Below are 6,491 nucleotides of genomic sequence, written 5' to 3' on the forward strand. Positions count from 1 at the left end.
ATTAAAACCTGTTATAGCACACTCAAAAAACTCAACACATAATTACCATTAGACTTCACCAGAGCAAAGATCATAGCCCAGGGAGCCCGGTTGCGCTGCGCGGCGCTGAGGCTTGGCCTGGCCGGGATAGGGCGCGGGGCCGCGCGTCGGGACGTCCTCGCGCCAGGCCGGACGGCGCCTGCGAGCTGCACGGCCGCCGGGTGCGGGTGGGGCTGGGTAGTGTGGCCTCATTGTCCCCTAGAGTCTCCCGGACAGGACTCAGGTCGCCGGCACCATGAAGATCTGGACCACGGAGCACGTCTTCGACCACCCATGGGAAACTGTTACAATAGCTGCAATGCAGAAATACCCAAACCCTATGAACCCGAGTGTGGTTGGAGTTGATGTGCTGGACAGGCATATAGATCCCTCTGGAAAGCTGCACAGCCACAGACTTCTTAGCACAGAGTGGGGACTGCCTTCCATCGTGAAGTCTCTTATTGGTTCAGCAAGAACCAAAACATATGTGCAGGAACATTCTGTAGTTGATCCTGTAGAGAAAACAATGGAACTTAAATCGACTAATATTTCCTTTACAAATATGGTTTCAGTGGATGAGAGACTTATCTACAAACCACATCCTCAAGACCCAGAAAAGACTATTCTAACTCAGGAAGCCATCATCTCTGTGCAGGGAGTCAGCCTTAGCAGTTACCTGGAAGGACTGATGGCGACCACAATATCGTCTAATGCTAGTAAAGGCCGAGAAGCAATGGAATGGGTAATACATAAATTAAATGCTGAGATTGAAGAGTTGACGGCTTCAGCAAGAGGAAGCATAAGGACACCAATGGCGGCGGCAGCATTTGTAGAAAAATGATAAAGTCAGTATAGAATATCAAATCCCCAGGTCTCTCCAAGCAGACAGTGTATTTATTCGTTATTTAAAAAGTACAACTGTATTTTAGGTAGAATTTTTTTTTCTAATAATCTGGAGTAAGGCTATGTGACTTTTGATCAAAACAAAAAGATACAGGACTTTTAAAATCCAAGGGATCATCTGAGGTTATTGTGGCTTAAAATGACTAATTTCTAGGGTTCTGGTATTTATGTGAAATTTAACAATTTTTTTTTTAAAGTACTCCGGAGAAATGGGTATTGACATTGAGTCTCCTTAAAATAGAATTTTAACACTTTTCAGGCATTGGAACTGTACCTGACTTTGGACCAACCCCAGAGCCAAGCAAGCAGAGCCTCTCCTCATACACACACACACTCACCTTGCTAATAATAATTTGTGTAGTTTTAAAAGACATTAAATTGTATAAAATAACTTGCTCTGCTAAAAACCACAGTGTTTTGATTTGGTATTTAAATGATGTTTTTGGAGTAAAAATCATCACTAAGTCTAATATGACTCCAACATAAATAATATTTTATTGTATTATAGAGTACTGTGTTGATTTGCCAAAGTTTTGTAACTTAGTAAAGGTATTACCTTCCTTGGACTTGTACTTTATGATTTAGCATGCTGTACCGTGGGCTGGTTATGTTAACTAAAAAAATAAAGTCATTACCTGAGTTTCGCACTCTTAAACAGAACACTTAAACAGAACAGCTGTTCACATCTTTTAGCATTTCACATTTGCCTAACTTATAAATTGCCATGTGTCAAAATCATAGTTTTGTAATTGCTAAGGCATGATATGTCAGGTTATTTGAATATAATTACTTTTTGAGGTAATTGTGACCACAAAACATCTTTTTTACATGAAGAGCTGTACATCATTTGAAATTACTCAAATGATGTCTTGATGTGAGGCATAAATCCCAGGTACTTAATGTTTTTAATAATATGGTGCCACTGTGGGGGTGTGGGGGCGTTTGGGGAGAAAAAAGAATAATGAAAGGTGGGGACAGAGTGGCCCAAACTAACCACTGAGCCAATTGCACTGCAGGTTTTATTAATGGGATGTCCTTATTTTTGATGCCACATGGGTGGCTGAAAAGTGAAAAACAATCCAATAAATGTATTTTGTTTAATATTTTGTAGCAAGCAGTTTTAATCACTAAATGATATCTTTGATACTTGCAGTTGTTGCCTACAAAATTTTTGTTAAAAGGTGATGAGCTCTTGCCTTTATTTTACAGTGCTTAATGAGGTCACCTTCTATAAAGAGACCAGTTAATATGTGTACATAAAAACGACAGAAAGATACCAAACTTTTTTAAATTATGTTTTTCTATTGAAAATACTGTTTAGCTAAAGAATTCTTAGGATATTTGTAAAAGCAAGTTAAATCCGATAAGGTTTCTGATTATGTTTTTTGTAACCAGAGATGGTTTTTACAATTGAAATAACATTTCAGCTAAAGAAAACATTGCTAAATATTAATGTTTCACAAAAAGTGACTTGTATAATTTCTGTTATACTTTTTCTGAAAAAAAAGGTGTAATATCCTAATGGAAAACAAATTTTTAAAATCTTTTATCCTTCGTTTGATTTTTTTATTCTGATCTAATGATAAAATCCTATTTTCATTTTCCAATACAGTTAGTTTCATCTTTTTAAATAGCTGATAATGTTAATTTTGTTAAAATATAATCACAGCCAGCAAATTCATTGAAGAGGACTGAATTAAATAAAGTATTGATGACTGCAACTCTTGAACTCTTGAGCATCTCATAAAAAAATGAAAGAAATTAAAAACTTTTTATTAATAAAAAAAAAGATCATAGCCCATGTTCACCATTATCTATTGCCTAAGGTTTCCTAAGGTCATGCCTACCCTGATCTCATGTGCACACACAAACACTTACACGCACTCACAGAATATTTAAATAATATTTTACAAAGAATGGTCTGATGAATGAATAAATTGAACAAAATATATAATTGCAAACCGTTACCTACTTTTCATAAGCCATGATGGATATACCTTGTCCTCGTTCTTTGGCAAGAGCGTGAGTAATTCTTGTTTAGTATTGTGTGCTTGTTGACCTTCCAGCAAGATTTGACAGCAATTCACAGTTCCACTGATCATGTATTGCTATTGATCAAGGTCACCTCAAGAAATCCAGATGCCTCCTGGAAAATAGAAATTAAAGATCATAATGGTGGATGCAACTGGAAAGTTTTGACCAAAAAAAAATGAGTGAAAATAGCATTGAAGCTCTGATATTTTGGTAGTGGGTGATCGATGTGGCTAACAATTGCTGCTTCTTCATCAAAATAATCACTTCAAATTGCACGTTGGGGATGCACTTTGCAGGTGTGCCTAGTGAAATAGCAGTGAGGCAAAAGTCATAGCACATTGAGTCATTGCTATCACTCAAGGAAGATGAGTGTCCTGAGTCTCTTCTAAATGCTGCTGTAGCAGGAACATGTGCATCAGGAGTTATTTTGGGTTTGCCTCTAAGCTCTTTAAACCAAAGATCACTGAGACAGCCTGCCTGTGGCGTCGCTGACATCTCTGCCACTTATTTTTTTGAATACACCAGCAGCAAAAGAAATGAATATGGCTCAGACTCATTAAAACTGATTGTCAAGACACCCGCTAGGTAAGCACTCTAGATGCAAGTGACCGGAATTCAGAATTCTGTTTCCTGAAACAGCGGAGAGAGCTGAAGAGTTCTATGGCCTGCAGACAATACTGTTAGGAAGGAAGAGTGGCGTCTGATGGGTTATCTGACTGAAATGGTTTCATTCACAAAGCAGAAAAGTCACTGGGAGAAGAGAGGACAGAAAACATTTGCAAAGATATCCTTTGACTGAAACATATTCTAACTGCTATTTCTGCCATTCGACACCTCAAAGGCTCTGCATTCAGGGGGGTGGGGATCATGAAAATAAATTGTGGCAATTGGGATTTATCCTTTAATTATTGTTTATTTCTCTTTTGCTCTATTATGATCCTCTGTCTATATGTCTATGTATCTAAATATTTTGTTAAGTGTCAGGAAGTTTAAGTTGAGTAAAATTGCACAGCAGTGCTCTTGGCAAATTGATCACACACACACACACACACACACACACACACACACACGCGTGCGAATAAACTCCTTTTAAAGTTGGGTTATTTGAATCAGACAAGCCATCTTAAATTTCATTTATTCAGTAGAAACTTTAATAAACCCTATGGAATGAATAGGTTATAAAAATTACAGAGATGCATTTCTTCTTTTAAACTTGACTCTTACTATTGAAAATAGTGGGTTACCACTATTTACAATAGTAAGATATATTTGTATTTACAAGTGAGTATGTGTGTTTATTCACAGCACAGAACTCATATTAGGAAGTGAGAAAAGTCTGAAAAATCAATTGAAATTTAAAAAGAAATGAAGTTAAATTTGGGAGTTTGGAGATTAGGTTTTATTATCTGTAGAGATAAAGCTGGGAGTTAGCATAGCTTTAATTAAAACTTTGAACCACCAAAATACTGGAATTCCGATCAGTCTTCCTTCTTAAACAGGGTTTAAGAAGATACAGTTAAATTTGGATTTCTGAATAACAAGTGATGTTTGTAGTTTAAGTATATCCCGAATTTTCCATGGGATCTATGTACACTTCTAAACAATCTGTTTATCTGAATTCTAAATTTAAGTGAGCATTCTGCCTATTTATTCACAAAATGTGGCAAATGTACCTGTCTACTTTCCCTTCCTCCAGAGCATAACTTGCTGTATTTCACTGGTTAGTTGTATGTTTATTAATAAGTTGTTACATCTACATAACTTTCCTTTTAAAATACTTTTATTTATTCAGTGTTATTTCCTAGTCATAAAACAAATTCTTTTCACTTGTTAGTGTTTTCATTTCAAAAATTTGAACATTTTAAAAACATACCATGAGAAAATAAGATGGAACAAATGAATGAAAGTGTCAGTTTCATGTTAAGTGTAAACATTATCAATGTTTTCATTTCTTGTGGTGTTGCTTGATGACAATAGTCAGTTGAGAAAAGAAAGCAGTATTTACAGCATGTCTAATTACAACTCAATAAAGACATGCAATGCCTGAATAGATTCTCTAGCCAACATTCTTGCCCTTGCCTAGTCCAAAGAAATCTAGGCCCCCACAGGTTCCCTTTGCAAAATGACATAATAGCCAGGTAACGTTAATCAGAATTGACATACCAATTGCTCTTTGACTGACCTTGGGGGATCTCAACTAAGTTAACATTCAAGAAGATATTTTCTCTAAATCTTATAATGTTATTACACTGTACTAAATGTGAATAACATGACCAAAACTTAGAAAATATTTTATATAAAAAATCAAGCAAGTTGCAGAACTGAAATTCATAGCATGTAAGTCAAAAGCATTGTAAATAAATTATATAGGGGCCTCAGTTATACCCTCTTCATGAACACAGCTTCAAGAGCCTTTCATTGTTATATATTGAGGGAGAATGTTTAAGTTAATGACAAACACGGCTGTACTTACATACCTATAGATAGATTTTTAATTTAAAAGCATTAATAACAATGAAAACTTGGAGACTACCTAGCTGTCCGTACATTGGAGAATATTTAAATTAGTATTCCAGACCTGAAAAATTAAGAATTTATCCAAAAAAGTAAGTACTTATTTAGGAATGGGCCATAATAAAATGCAGAACACAACACTGGATTTGATTACTAGAAATAAAATTATATTTGCGTAAAATAAGTTTTGAAAGAAATAATGGGCAAAAAACTTATACTTGCTAAAGTTGCAGAAATGCAGTAAAATATTTTTTTTCTTATAGTTAAAGCACTCACAATATTTTATCATACTAGTTTTTATAGTTATAATTAATTTTTTAAATTATATTTTCATGGCCTCAGCAGTATTTCTAGAAGTTACATTTATATACCTTAAAAACAAAGCAGTGGCCTCCATAATATATTTCATAATTTTTTCATCCTTTGATGTACTGTGATCATTTAGTGTAAATGCCCTTTGAAATTTAAGCTTTCTATTCCCATTCTATGTACCATTCAATCACGAATACACTTCATTACAGACTAATACATAAATAAGAAATCTGTAAACACTATAATTTTATCTTGTATATCTTAACTTGAACAAAAACAGCTCTTGTATTGGTGTTATCAGACAATCTGAGACTCACTATACTTAGAGGGTAAAAAAGTATTGACTAATAATTATTTTCTAAAGAATGCTGCCAATCTCTAAAAAAAAAAAAATAGAACTAATAGCACAAGAGCCCCAAATAAATGCAGCAAAGCAGTGATTTGGAAACCACATTTACAATTTGAAATATTTGTTATTATAATCTCTCTGAGACAAAATAAAACTCAAACTGATAATTACGTATATTACACAAAAAGATGTATTAGTCAATGTTGCAGTTCTATAACAAAATACTTGAATCAATTAACTTTTAAAGAGAAGGTGTTTATTTAGGTCACAGTTCTGGAGGTTCCAGTTCAAGATTGGGTGGTCCCATTGTTTTGTGCCTCTGGTGAGGGTGCTGATGGGGATAGCAGGACGCAAGCATCAG

At 35.0% G+C, this 6,491-nt stretch overlaps 1 pseudogene; it reads left to right on the plus strand.

Moving 5' to 3' along the window:
• The first annotated feature begins 259 nt into the window (after window positions 1-259).
• On the plus strand, window positions 260-2,024 carry LOC144369015 (PRELI domain containing protein 3B pseudogene; annotated as a pseudogene).
• Window positions 2,025-6,491: the final 4,467 nt, after the last annotated feature.

The sequence above is a fragment of the Ictidomys tridecemlineatus genome, chromosome 12, assembly GCF_052094955.1.
Source record: "Ictidomys tridecemlineatus isolate mIctTri1 chromosome 12, mIctTri1.hap1, whole genome shotgun sequence".
Lineage (NCBI taxonomy): Eukaryota > Metazoa > Chordata > Mammalia > Rodentia > Sciuridae > Ictidomys > Ictidomys tridecemlineatus.